This window comes from Paroedura picta, chromosome 8 (genome assembly GCF_049243985.1).
Source record: "Paroedura picta isolate Pp20150507F chromosome 8, Ppicta_v3.0, whole genome shotgun sequence".
Lineage (NCBI taxonomy): Eukaryota > Metazoa > Chordata > Lepidosauria > Squamata > Gekkonidae > Paroedura > Paroedura picta.
Window position 1 is genome coordinate 16,638,181 of NC_135376.1, and position 14,978 is coordinate 16,653,158.

At 44.1% G+C, this 14,978-nt stretch overlaps 1 long non-coding RNA gene across 1 annotated transcript in view; it reads right to left on the bottom strand.

Moving 5' to 3' along the window:
• LOC143842580 (uncharacterized) overlaps positions 1–14,978 on the bottom strand; it is a 134,541-nt gene that overhangs the window by 6,924 nt on the left and 112,639 nt on the right. Inside the window, exons 2-3 of the long non-coding RNA XR_013233193.1 lie at positions 8,735–8,874; positions 7,816–8,559 (exon numbers count right to left, since the gene is read on the bottom strand). This is a non-coding gene — a long non-coding RNA (uncharacterized LOC143842580). The remainder of the gene's footprint in view (positions 1–7,815; positions 8,560–8,734; positions 8,875–14,978) is intronic.

Sequence of the window (14,978 nt, forward strand, 5' to 3'; positions counted from 1 at the left end):
AGACCTCCCTGTATTTAGAAGCTTTCTGTTCTTCAGTTTTTGTTGTGTTTAGGCATGTTATTATTTTATTTTAAACCACTTTGGGTTCTTAGTGGGGAGTCAAGTAGAGCAGGTGTAGTCAACCTGTGGTCTTCCAGATGTCCATGAACTATAATTCCCACGAGCGTTAGCTGACAGGGGCTCGTGGGAATTGTAGTCCATGCACATCTGGAGGACCACAGGTTGACTACCCCTGGAGTAGAGTATAAGAATCAGAGGAGTGGAATAGGAAACGGTTAACTATTTCTGGCACCCCCTTCTTCATATAATCCTCCTCCAAGTGCTACTTTTGTGGGGGAGAAATGGTTTTTATTAGTTAATTACAGGCATTTACATGTAATATCTGGTAAGACCCTTACTATCTAATACTAAAACCACTTTCCTAGGATTAAGCTCACCTGAATAGAGCTGAATATGATTCTGAGTAGAGAGCCAGCTTGGTGTAGTAGTTAGGAGTGCGGACTTCTAATCTGGTATGTTGGGTTCGATTCTGCATTCCCCCACATGCAACCAGCTGGGTGACCTTGGGCTCGCCAGAGCACTGATAAAACTGCTCTGACCGGGCAGTAATATCAGGGCTCTCTCAGCCTCACCTCCCTCACAGGGTGTCTGTTGTGGGGAGAGGAAAGGGAAGGCGACTGTAAGCCACTTGGAGTCTCCTGCAGGTAGAGAAAAGCATCATATAAGAACCAACTCTTCTTCTTCTTCTTCTTCTTCTTCTTCTTCTTCTTCTTCTTCTTCTTCTTCTTCTTCTTCTTCTTCTTCTTCTTCTAGACTTGCTTAGGATTCCTATTTTATCCTCACAGTGAGTCTTGATGAACGGGGGGGGGGGGAGTTTGATCAAAAGTTTCTTTCGAGAGTTCATCAATGACAGAAATTCACTGAATTCACCTCAGCCCCTCTGCAAACTGTCCCTTGCTGTCTCTGCTGTTCTCCAAACGTGGTGTGCTTTCAAACCTTCTGTTTACAGATTGTCTGGGCTGTTCTGAGCTTTAAATACTCTATACATGTCTCGGTTTAATTTGATTAAATGCATGCAACTTTCCCGTACGAGCTGCCCTTTCGGTGCTGAGCAGACCGGGCTGCCCAAAGTCAACGGGGAGCAATCGCCGTGTTTGTGCATTATGTAGGGCAATAGATCATCAATCAAGTTCAGGAGGGTCTTGTTGGCTGTGAGGAAACTTTAATCAACGTTGAGAGCTGAACGTTTCACCTCCCCACAATTTCAGTGTCTTTGGGATCATCTGACTTCCACCTTTTGATTTAACTTGTTCTTGCCTTTGGTAGAATAGAATCCATATGATGGGTATGCCCTGTGTCAGGTGTGACTGTCAGACCAAAGTCAGATGTTCTTCTTCATTCTGGTGTATGTGCTTATGAATTTTTAGAAGCTGAAACACGGGTGCAACTTTATTAGTGAGGGGGGTACAAACATTGAGCAGCATGACGATTTGCCACTTAATAGCAGTGTGAGAGATCCTCAGGGAAATGGTGCCATGAAATCGTATTGCCAATCAGTTCACATTAAAAACAAACAAACAGAGGAGCCATACCTCCTCTAATGTCAGTGAGCTGGGAAGAGGGACAGAATCATGATCAGAACAGAGGCACATCTTGTTGGATGGGACAAGCCAGGCCATGTACCACTGCAGTTCTATTCCAGTAGCACTATATGAAGTGAATGCTGAATTGGTTTCTATACCCCACTTTTCATTACCCTTACAAACACATTTCCCTTCTGCGCCCCACAACAGACAACTTGTGAGGTAGGTGAGGCTTAGAGAGCTCTGGGAGAACTGCTCTGGGAGAACAGCTTTAACTGTGATTGGCCCAAGGTCACCCAGCTTTCTGCTTATGGAGGAGTGAGGGATCAAGCCCCCCACTGTGCCATGCTGGCTCTTGTTTACTCCTGTGCCATGAAAAGCTGGCTTATAATCACCTTCCCTTCCTCTCCCCACAACAGGCACCCTGAGAGGTAGGTGAGGCTGAGAGACCTTCTGTCAGGACTGCTCTGTGAGAATAGCACTATCATAGGCACAGGTTCTTTGGAAAATGCCTCAAAATCAGTAAAATGAATTTACATGACTATGGCCTCATATTTATATTCCATCCAATTTCCATCCTTTTGATCATAGAAGAAGAAGAAGAGTTGGTTCTTATATGCCGCTTTTCTCTACCCAAAGGAGTCTCCAAGCGGCTTACAATCTCCTTCCCTTTCTTCTCCCCACAACAGACATCCTGTGAGGTAGGTGAGGCTGAGATAGCCCCGATATTACTACTTGGTCAGAACAGCTTTATCAGTGCTGTGGTGAGCCCAAGGTCACCCAGCCGGCTGCATGTGGGGGAGTCCAGATTCAAACCCAGTTTACCAGATTAGAAGTCTGCACTCCTAACCACTACACCACCTGGAGGTGACTCCTGGTCTGGTATTGCTGTCTGCGTGTTACTTGTCCTTGTGTTATGCAAAGCAGAGAATCTACCTTTGTACCACAGCCATTTCCCTGCATGCATGTTTTCAGTATATTTTCAGTTTCGGAATCTCCAAATGCACACCCCTATTCAGAGGTAAGTCCAAAGGAGCTAGATAGTAGCAGAAATATGGGCTGAGTACTACTCTAATCTGGCTCTGACACAAAGCGAAAAAAGAAAAGTGTCACATTTATAACTTCAATTATTCCACACAGTGTATGAATATTGTGAGTAATGGCTCCAGGAACTGCTCTTAGGGTAGTAAATGTGATATAAGAACATTCTGAAAACTTTTTGCAGTGCCTTTCCGTCTCAGGCTTCCAAAACTTGAAAGGTCATAGACTGTAACGGCTTAAACGGGGAGTAGCCATTACAAGTGAGCCGCTGAGGTTACAGCTCAATTAAAAATGAGTAACTAGGTCTTAAAATGTCATCTGAAGGCACTAGCTGGTCCATTGTGCCATTGACAAAGGACAAGCCTTAGATGGCAGTGACTGTTTTATTGAACTCCAGAAACATTCTGAGAATCATTAGAACCAACAATGCTTTTTTGGGGTGGAGAATTTGGCGCAGAATCTCCCGCCTGATCATTCCATTAAGACTATATTTCAAGCTTCTTCTTCTCTTATTGGCTCATAAATGTGTGAGATATTCCTCAGGAAGAATTAAGACTGGTAAAATTAGAGAATCTTGCCAAATTGGTGAAGTTTAAGTAAAACAAAAACATCATCCTTTCACAGTTCCCAGTAAATTTGCCCTGAATAGTGGCTGATACAACATGTCCTACATAATGTGTTGTCATGCAGTATGCTTGTTTAATTGGCTACAAAACTTAAAACACAGGGATGCCTTGAGGCAAAGAAATTCCCAGTTTTACCGTGTGCCCTAATGTGAATCACTACTCCTACATCAACAAAGTGTTCAACACTGCTTTCCTCGGTACCAGCATTATAACCGAGTATATGCGGGGGAGGCTGTTTCCAGAGAAGAGTCAAAAGCAACATGAGTATTCACTACTGGCAATGAATTCCATCCAGTGCATGAAGTCTAAGAGAAACCAGCCTAAGGTTTGAAACAAAAAATGGATCCACACAGCACAGATATTGCATTGTGGACATATATCTCCTGGGCTCGTTACATAATACTCAACAGTGTTAGGATCCTGTCCAGGTATTCTCATGCCTTAAGTAGTAGATTTCTATCACTGGCAGTGCTATTAGAGCTCAAAAGGTAAAAGAGAAACAAGAGGAACGTTAAGTTATGGATCATGCCCTTGACTTGGTAGGTTTCATTATTATTATTATTATTATTATTATTATTATTATTATTATTATTATTATTATTATTATTATTATTATTCGATTTATTCCCCGCCACTCCCTTGTGGCTCGTGGCGGGTTACAACATCTTAAAACCCCATTAAAATCCATTAAAACAACAACTACAGTTTTAACATTGTTAGTTAACTAACTAGCATGGCAAGATCGGCTAATCAACTCCCCCCCCCTCCCACTACTGGCAGGTGGAGAGGGGATCCTGATGGTTCCTAGTCCCAGATCCCAATCCCAGATCCCGGGGGGGCATAGGTGTTAGCCTTGGCCTCAACCATAAACCTGGAGGAAGAGCTCCGTCTTGCAGGCCCTGCGGAACGATGGAAGATCCCGCAGGGCCCACAGCTCTCCCAGGAGCTCATTCCACCAGGCAGGGGCCAGGACCGAAAAGGCCCTGGCCCTGGTCGAGGCCAGGCGTGCTTCCCTAGGGCCGGGAATGACCAACAGATTTTCACCCGCAGAACGTAAGGGTCTGCGGGGTCTCTGCGGGGGGCATAAAACCATATCCTGAAAAATCTTGGAATTTCCTAAAAGATCACACTGGAAAGTTGAGGAGTAAAGTTGCTTTTTTAAATATCAGACAATTTATTCACCTAGCTCAGTTTCATTCACTTTGACTTCCAGCAGATGTCCGAAGCAAAAGAATGGGAAAGTATTTCTCTTTCAACCTTCCGATAGGGGGCCCCCGTCTACGAAACATGGGACTTTCTACAGGCAAAGTGTACATTTGATTATGGAAGTCCAGCCTCTCCTTCTAATGATGCAAAACCTTCTTGACAGTTTGCCTACCACAATCAATCTTCCTTGCGATGGATAATTAGGGATGTTCTAGGCCAGCAAGGATCATGGGCAAGGCCAGACACAGGTCTAGCTAGAGCATGTATGAATTGTGTATCCTAGGACGCATCTCAGTATCTTCTGCAATACACCACCATTCTAAGTCAGGTGTGAAGGCTTTCTTGGGAGGGGAATTGATGTAGAAAGGATTTTCCTGGAACAAAAGCCACTTTGCAGTTTGTTTGTTTGTTTTAAAATTAATTAGCACAGTAGAACATAATCTCCATGCTGAGTGTATGTGGCTACTTAACTTCATTCATGAATTCCAGTCATGATTTTCCCCAGACTAAATCAGCAACTATAAGCTCACTTAATCATTATATTTAGGACTTTCAACAACCAGTTTTATCCATGGATTTTTCATATCTTGTTATATAAATTACTCTAAATAACAAAGTGTATAGGAAGCTGGAGAGCAAATAAAATAATTTAAATGAGATTTTATCAATACTAACGCGTGCGCCGTAAATGCAGCTGTATTGGTGTCATTAGCATAAACTGGGTACAATATCTCGTTCTTACTGTAATTGCTTACCAGCTATTAGTTGTCCTAGTTTGTGCTTTCCTTTAAATACTGTTCAAAGTCACGGAGAACTGTGGATAGTTCAAAACACATGGAGGAGGTTATCAAGGGGAGAGACCCAAAGAATGGCTAGCAAGGTCTCCATGAGATGACTTGAAAAGCAACCCTGATATTTCTAAAGGAACCCATAACATTCATATTCATAACAAATCAATTTGCTTCAAGTGTTATTACAGCAATGAATATAAATTGTCCTCCTTTATAGGGTGCGTTAAAGCTATTAGAAGGAAAGGTAAGTACAGAGGGTAGTAAAATAATGGCAAGTTTGCTGCTTTGTAATAATGGTGGCTTTGTCATTAGTTAATAGCAGGGATTAAGGAAACCTGGGCCTAGTCTGCACACAAAGGATAATGCACTTTCAATGTGCTTTGGCAGCTGGATTTTCCAGTGCAGAACAGGAAAATCTACTTGTAAAGTGCATTGAAAGTGCATTATCTATTGTGTGCAGACTAGGCCCTGGAGGACACTTGACAATGAATGTGGATTCCACTGAAAACAGTTGATCTCAAAAACAAAATGGTCGCCTACCTCCGACTGAATTGAATAATGTGCTTCCATTCACAGGGGAAAATTTTGTGAACAAGAGTCTCCTTCTACAAGCCTTTGGATTTGACTAACATTACAAGTATAGATATATATATGAGAACAGTTTTTTTGTACATTATGGTGGCTGAAGAAAGGTAGGAGATTCGTCTGGCTTGGCTCTGTTCTCCTGCTAGAAGACTAGACACCTTGGCTGTACTATTTAGTTGACCTTCAGAGAGGGCACTAAGGTGGGACATTGTCCCTTTATGCACGGCGCCAGATTCCGCGCGCTGGCGCCATGCTGTTGCAGCGGGGCACAATGCCCTGCCATTTCCCGTGAATGCATGGGAGCGGGGCATGCTGGGTTGCCCCGGCGTAGCGTGCGCATGCACTTTACACCAGGGCTAGGAGGCCCGTCCGAGGTAAGTGCAGCAGTGTGGGTGGGGGAGGTGCGGAGGGGCTGGGGGAGTGGGGGGTGGCCGGGGGTCGCCCCTGCCAGCTCCGTGCCACTATGGAGCCTGCAGGGGCAAGCAGTGTCCCTTAAAGGACACCACAGGTCGAGGCTGGGCGGCCTGACAAGCTTACCCAGGAAGCTCCGGAAGATCCCGTGTTGGCTTAACACAGGTCTTCTGGAGCCTGGAGCTGGGAGGCACCCACACTCGTGGTGGCAGCATGCGTTCTCTGTGATTTTAACCGAAGCGCTGCTGCCGCGAGTGCGGGCCGTATGGCCCGTGCATAATGGGCCATTGTTGGAATAGGAAGCAAAACAAACCCATCCATATTTCATTGTATTATTGGACTCTAGACTTTTTGAAGCATTCATTAACCTTCCACCCCAGTGTCTGCCACCTTTAGCTCTCTAAGAAGGATGGACAGCAAAACTGTCCTTGTGATTATTTGTACCAGTAATGCACTTCTAAAAAACACAGCACGCAGCGTCAAAAGGAGCTGAATTACCAGAAGTGGTGTGATGGAATATGAAATGACACAGTTGCGTAAACAGAGTTACATACTTCTAAGCCTATTGACTTAAATACTTTGGTGCAATTCCGTTTAGGATGGGTACGGAAGTATGGAAACTTCTGCATAACTTTTTTTTTTCCTGTGGAGGCATTTCCATGACAGTGGAAACTATGGCCTATTATGCATGGGTGTTTTTCATTTTGCATTGTCCTTTGGGCTTACTATGCACATTCATCGGGTTTTCCTTTTCATTCTGCATTGATTCTCCTTCTTTCAGTGCTTAATTCCCTTTCGAGTCACCATTTTTCCAAGTGTTGCCTAATAAGATTATTGATAGATTCTGGTTGCTTTAAAAAAAAAGCAAAGATTTAAAAGACACAAAAAATGAGTTTCTCTGGCAGTTTTCTGAGAAGCCTCTTTACAAACTCTGAAAGGAGAAGGGAGGGAGGGGAAGGTACTCTGGAGGGTGGTGCATTTCTTGCAGTTTCCGATAATGCAGTAGAGAAACCCCTAGTGTCCATGGACATCTGGAGGGCCACAGTTGCCCACCCCTGCACTAGAGCTTGGCCATCAGGAAATGGGAACTTTGCAGTTGCTTTAGTCGGTTCCAAAAAGAAAAAAAGGCTTGTCAGTTTCAAGATGATTTTTTTTTGGGGGGGGGGGAGAAGTTCCTTTGTGTTCCTTTCTATTTAAGGAACTGAACCATGAGGATTAAAATGGAAGGTACTTACCTGACATTCCTACACAGCTACGATAGTGCAATTATATAATTTTTTTTAGAAGACCACAACTTTGGATGCCACTCCCCCCCACATGTCACTAGTCACATTCCCACCTGAATTAAGAAAACCACAGATTTTGATTGTAGCTGAAAAATAAATACATCGAAGGGAGAGGGGGGGGGGAGGACTTGTGCACAAAGGCAGGCAAAGAACCAGACGTCTAGCTTAAAGGCTTGACTGCTCAGAAAATGTGCAGTTAGCGGTGTGTACACAATAGGCCTATTCCTATTATATCACACTCCATGGTTTTCAAGCAAATGAGAAATTCCAAGGTGTGTGTGCTTACCTGGGATGGTTCCCTTTGACAGAAAAAAAAGAATCGTCATGCGAGGACTCCATTCGGAAACGTGCTGCTTTCATTAATTTAAATGCTATTCTTTCCGTGTCTCTGTTCTCTGCTTCGTTGGCCTTCATTTGAGTGTCTCGAATTCATGAATAAAATCATAGAACACTAGAACCCTTCACTCCTTCTGGCACAAATGAGAAATGAAGAAACGAGAGGGTATTTTGTCTTGCCAAAGACTCTCAAACCGCAAGGAGCAGGGGGAACCCCCCAGTCGTAGCGGCAACCCGGTTTGGAGAGAAATGCCTTAATCACATTATCTACATTTATTCATTGTAAACATGCCTGGAGTCTAGATGAGAAAACGGAGGATTTATTATTAAAAAAAAAAAAGATAAATAAACAAACAAAAAAGCGTTGGCAAATTTGTCACTGTAAACCAGAGAAGGAAAACACTGTTATATGAATCACAGTCCCTCTGTTAGTGCACGGACTAATTAAAATGGTACTAAAGGCTCATTACTTAGAGAAGCATCTTAAAACTCTGTGCTGGCTATGTAAAATAATGGCACCGAAAGAAATAATTTCCTGTTCCTCTGGTCAGAAAAGCCATCACGGATCCAATTTCATATATCTGGGCTGGTAATTGAAGGCTGCAGGAAGGTTTTCAGCACATTGCAGATTATGGCTTAGCAACTGTGCGCACGTCAGCATGTGACAGTATCTCCGCTCATCTCTTCTTAAATCCTGGGAAGGAAGTACATAATACAAGTCACGCAGACCTGGCTACTATGACCAGAATTCAGCCCAGGAAACCTACTTAAAAGAATCCAAACAAACAAAACGAAGCTAGAATATCCCTAAATATTGGCACAGGTTCTTTGGAAAACACTTCAAAATCAGTAAAATGAAGTTACTCTACCTGACTATGGCTCTGTATTTATTTCCCATCCAATTTTCATCATTTTCATCATGGAGGAGTCCTGGAAATATTTTTCCAGCTTTGATGAGGCCCAGAAAGGGCTGGAAGTGATGTCACCTGGCCACGCTTCCCAGCCATACCTGAGATGGGGAGAAAGGAGGTGATCTGAGGCAGGAGTAGGTATCTAGGCTTCACCCCCTTTCCCAGGTAGGGTAAATAGATCAACGGAAGCAGCCCATTCCCTGCTTTCATGGCAATGCCAGAAATAGCTTATGGCCAAGTCCGATCGTGATCATAGTTTAATTCTCTTTGATGTTGTGGAGCCCAGGAGGACATGACTGGTTTGGAGAAGAAACTCAACCAACTCTTCCACCTTTGACCTTCCAAGGTTGCCAACCTCCAGGTGGTACCTGGAGATGTCCCACTATTATAATTGATCTTTCCACAATCAAGATCAGCTCCCTGGAGAAAAATGGCTGCTTTGGAGGATGGACTCTATGTCATTGTACCCTTCCTTCACCAGGCTTCATTCCCAGGATCTCCAGATACTTCCCAACCAAGTCTGGTAGCCCTACCAATGGACTTTCTCCCTGTTATCCTTATTGTAGAATAAATTGTACTGAAGATACGGAACCAGAACTAGCTTCAGCCTGTGCTTGAACTGTGACACCTGTGATGATCATCCATGTAGTGGCTCTTGTCCTGTCTCTTGTTCCCCAGGCTGCCACCAGTGTAGGGGCTAGGCAAAAAGGTTAAAACTTTCCATTGACTTCTACCCATCTATGCATGCATTGCTCCATAGTAACAGTTGTGATCACACCATTACATCTCCAAGAGCCACTAGGATATTACCTGTGACTCAGAATCCATAAAATTCACTTGTGTGAAACAATGGGATTCTATGATCAGATGAGACAATGAGGCAAGCACATTTTGAAAGATGTGCCTGCCATAAGGAAACAAGTTATAGGAATTGGTCAACTTGGACCTTTCGGAACAGCTGTTAATACAGCTTCTAAAGCTGACCTATCCAAACTGTGGAAACATATTGGGGTAGAGAGAAGCTACATAAAATCTAAGCTTAATCCTCCCCAGTCTCTAACTGGAAGGCCTCTTATATTTTGCACTCAGCAAAATATAAAAGTTCTTTAGCTTTCCCCCCCCCCCTCTCTTCCCAATTTCATGTGCATAATTGGATGAACTCACTTCCCTTTTCTGAATACAAATTGTCTCCAAACAGGTGAAGAACGGAGAGCTGTTCAGAAAATCTCCCGGCGCCTTCTCACATTGCTAACCATTTCTAGATGTGCTCAACGGATCAGTGTCAATCCACCTCTTACCTATGCATTTCTCAGGTGTGTCACTGATAATTAAGACAAACACGCTCTGCATGTCAAGCCTGACTTGCCAGAAATAATCTGTGCTTTGCATTCTCGACACTCACAAATGGCGCTCGCTGGGTGACAATGCAGCACATCATTTACACATTGGTGTGGCGTTTGTACCAGTAGGTTACCACTGCGTCATGTGGCTGGTTTCTTTATTCAAAGTGTACAAATGTTCCCAATGTTGTTTCATCATCTATTCTTTTTTACTTTTGTTGATGGCTCCAATTCTCCTTTCTGTCCAGGGTGTAAACTGCACGGAGCTTTTATTCCAACCCCAGATCGATTCAGTCCCTGCCCTTTACACAGAATGCAATTTCCGTTTGGATTTGGGGTGATTTAAATTTTCCTTCTGCAGCAAGAAGGATTGATCCAGAGTGACCCTACCTTTATTATGCGATATCTCAGACTGCTGCTAATCCTGAATATATTCAGAAAATCGCATTGTTTTGAATCTGGGCTCTCCTCCGTGGTAGAGGACCCGTGATTGGCTACAGGTGGTCATGTGACAAGCCTGCCTCAAAGGAGAAGCCCCTAATTTCTCTCAACTTCTGTCGGCCTTGGATTTTTTTTTGTGCCTTCTTCGTTCCCCCCCCCCCTTCAAGAAAAGAAAGGATTTTTTCTCTCTCCTCTGACTTCTTGGATCCTCTCCCCCCTTCAAGAAAACAGAGAAAGAGTCTCCATTTGCCTCCCCCCCTCTTCTGAGCCTCCCTAACCACATGCAGAAGACTTTCCTGTTTCAATAGCGAGGGGGGGAAGAGGAAGACCCGAGTTCAAAGCGATCTGAATTCAACAGGATTGACAATGGAATAAAAAATGTAAGTGCAGACTCTGCCCAGGTTGGTTTTGAAGAAGAGTTGGTTTTTACACCCTGATTTTTACTACCCAGAGGAGTCTCAAAAGCTGCTTACAATTGCCTTCCCCATCTCTCCCCACAACAGACACCCTGTGAGGTAGGTCAGGCTGAGAAAGCTCTGAAATAACTGCTCTTTGAGAACAGCTCTAAGAGGACTGTGACTGGCCTCAGCTGGCTGCGCATGGAGGAGGGGGGAATCAAACCTGATTCTCTTAACAACTACACCAAGCTGATTTTTGTAGATTCATTTGAACTACAGGTATAAGTCATACAGGTCTTGTGCACAGTTCTATGGTAATAGTGGTATCATTTTGGAGGTAGACCACCAGGCCAGGCAGAGGACTTGGGGGAGGTGCTCCTAGATCAGATTACAAAGTTCTCAAAGTGGTGGGAGATAGTGTACTATTACCCCCAAGGTCTCTCTCCATCCCAGTCTCCACAAGTTTAGGACCCGTTAGCATCCACTTCTTCCGGTTGGAATATTTTGTTGCACTGTGTATCACCTTAAACATATCCATACTGAAATATATTCAATGAAGATAGGGACCCTGTCTCTTTTCCCTTCCGCAGCTTCCCTTTGTAGCTATTTGTCTCATCCAGTGGGGTTAGAACCCAGCTCTCTGCTGACCCCTGTGCTTCTCACCAACAGGCAGCTGCAGACTTGTTTAGACAGTACAGTGGGAAAGAAGACTATGCCCCACAATCTGGGTAGTGTAAGGGGGGGCCATCTCTTTGATGAGAAAGCCAACCGCAGTTCCTATTGAATCCGGGTCCAAGAGGATCAAATCAGCATAAGAACTCCAGCTCAGCAACTTCTCCATGCATCCTCCCTTTGGAATTCTTCTCCTAAGCTCTTACATAGGCGACTGAATCTCTGCAGGATTTGAAATTGCCATGAACCCCTTTTCCTGACCTATAGTTTTCATCCCTTTTGATGTTTGGCTTTTTCCTTTGTGCTCCTGGATCTCCCGTAAAGCTGTGCCACATTCCTTAGCCTGATTGAATGTGCCCCTCCCATCCCCCTGTTGCATTTCAAAGCATCCTCCCGGGTTCCCTCCCTTATCGCCTCTCACAAGGATGGCCTTGCTGGGAGCTCAGACTAAATACCAGATGGCTGGATGGGCTGTTTTTGACACCTAGTAGATCAGAAGAAACTATATTGCCTTTTCTAAGCTACGTAACCCCCAGTTTGGTGTAGTGGTTAGGAGTGCGGACTTCTAATCTGGAGATGCAGGTTTTATTCCGTGCTCCCCCACATTCAACCAGCTGGGTAACCTTGGGCTCACCACAGCACTGAGAAAAACTGCTCTGATTGAGCAGTAATATCAGGGCTCACTTACCTCACAGGGTGTCTGTTGTGGGGAGAGGAAAGGGAAGGTAATTGTAAGCCGCTTTGAGACTCCTTCAGATAGAGAAAAGCGCCATATAAGAACCAACTCTTCTTCTTCTTCTTCTTATTCTTCTTCTTCTTCTTCTTCTACCTCGACTTCTACTTCTTCTTCTTCTCTTCTTCTTCTTCCCTAACATCTCTGTCAAGCTTCCTGTCTGTGAGCTGTTTGTGAAGTGCTGACCTCTCCTGATTCTCCAAATAAAGCTTTAGCCGGAAGCCTGAGAATGATGTCTGTTGTGGGTATCTGCTGGGTCTCAAATGCTTGGTTCCTGACAGGAATGCCCACACACTCGTTTCTGAACTTTTCCATGCCAAGATTGAATTCATTTATTTGGGAGGGGGGGGCAACTGGGGGGGGGTGAACCTACAGTATACAGCAATAAATCTGTAGCAAAGAAACAAAGAAAAAGGAGCAAAAATGAGGCATCCGGTGTTTAATTCATGCTAGAGAGTAGCAGCCCTATTTATGGGATAGAAGTCTCTGGCTAAAAAATAAATAAATCTCAGCCCTGAGCTCAGATTGGCCTGGACGAGGATGGAGGGCAATGATTCTGAGCCCATTGTAAGGCAATAAATATTACGGTGTTGGTGTGTGACAGATGTGCATTTGTTTCCAAATAAATAAAAACGGTGTTGTTGTTTTTTTGCCAGATCTGAAAAATCAAAGGGGAAAGCCTTGCCTTTGAATGCCTCCTCCTCCTCCTCCTCTCCCTTCTCCTTGTCTTCTTTCCCATTGGTTGGACCGTGCCCCATTGGGAACACTAACCAAATGAAACAAATACACTTTCTGCTGCTTGTAACGCTGTGCCCAGAAAGGGGTTGGCCAGCTTGCTTGCCAGCTAATGGGCAGATGGGAGAATCTCCGCCCACCCCTGGTGTACATTTCCAACAATCCATCAAGTCACGACATCTCGGAAATGCTGGGATATTTGCGGAGCCAGAGAAGGCAGAGGAACAGGGAGAAAAATTCCTCTGCCCACCCATCGGCTGCGTGGCCAGCTGCCCCCCCCCCCCCGGAGACAGCCCCATAAGATGAAACAACAGCCCCAGCAGCTTCAGTTTGCATCACATGCAGTGGAGGTGGGAGATAAAAGGGATGGGGGAAGAAGGCATTGTCCTGAATGCATGCAAACCAAAATGAATTAATGAATTAATTGAAAAATGATGATGATCAAGTGTGAAAAGATCGTCAAACATTATTTTAAAAAACACCATAAAACACAAGGTTTGTGTGCTTCTGTGTGAAACAGCTATGGCTGCTTGTAGCATACATGATTTGCAATTAAAGGGCCTTTGAATCTTACAGAAGAAGATTTGAAAATCCATCTCCAAGGGCTTTGGAAAGTCACTGCCAGTTGGAGGTCATGTTATTAGGGTCGAGGGGCTACTAACATCACCTCCAGTGTAATGCATGGCAGATTTCCCAGTTCATCTGATGAAAATCCCAAATTTCGATAAATGCAAATATTGACGGAAAAGTGGGGGAAAGAAAACCTGAAAGATCTGGTGCATCTTTCATTTTGTTCGATGTACTTGTTGTGGATTGTTTTGAATAATGCATCTTAGAGAATCAGGGCTGACATTTTCTCTTGCCTGCAGGCTTAAAACTTGGGCAAGACCAGAACAGGGAGCCTCTGAGCATGAGCCAAAGGACAAGACCCAAAGGGATTTGGGATTTTGGATGAACGTATTGATCTGCCTTATATGGAATCAGACCAATGGTTCATCAAGGTCTGTATTATCTCCTCATACTGGCAGTGGCTCTCCAGGCAGAGGGCTTTCACCTTACCTTCTTCTTGTATCACAAATGGATCAGAGCAGTGGTCACAGTAGGGAAATTAAACGACAAATTGCTCTGGGTCATTCAACAATGATCAGCTTGAACCAAGCATGGAAGAACCAGGACATAATTCTGACTATCAAATGTAGATTACTTTGATCTACCATATTTCCAGCATGTTTTTATGGCTGTGAAAGTTGAATGATGAAGAAATCAGACAGGAGGAGAGTTGATTCGTATGAACTCTGGTGCTGGAGAAGGCCTCGGCAGATTCCATGGACAGCAAATGTCACAAACAAGGAAATATTATCCAGACATTTTAGGGATAGTGCCTCAGGGGGTCCTTTCCCCAAGCTTATCTGAGAAGAAGCCCCCAAACACAAACTATTTCTGCATGGATGACCAGCAATCCCCAGTGGACAAAAAGGGACAGATGGGCAAAAGATTGCCAACAGCAAGAAGCATGACCTGGGAGGGAGGGGTGGGCTTCAACAAAGTCATAAAACTACCAGGTTTATACCACAAAAGGCTCCCCATTCCAAGAAGACTGGATTTACAGCTAATCCCTGTACTTTTCCCCATGAAATTCTTCACTGTTAAGGAGTGTTCCAAGTATTTTTTTCCCCTCAAGTGCTGTCTCAATCTCCCTCCAAGTCTAAACCTAGAAGCCAAGTTGGAACATAAGATTCAACAATAGCTCCCTCCCCTCTCCAACACACACACAGACACAGGGGGATATTTATTAGACCCTGAATGTTTTAACATAATATTAAAACTGCTCTGATGTTTACCTGAGAAATATTTATTATGAAAGACATTTATGGTGAATTTTA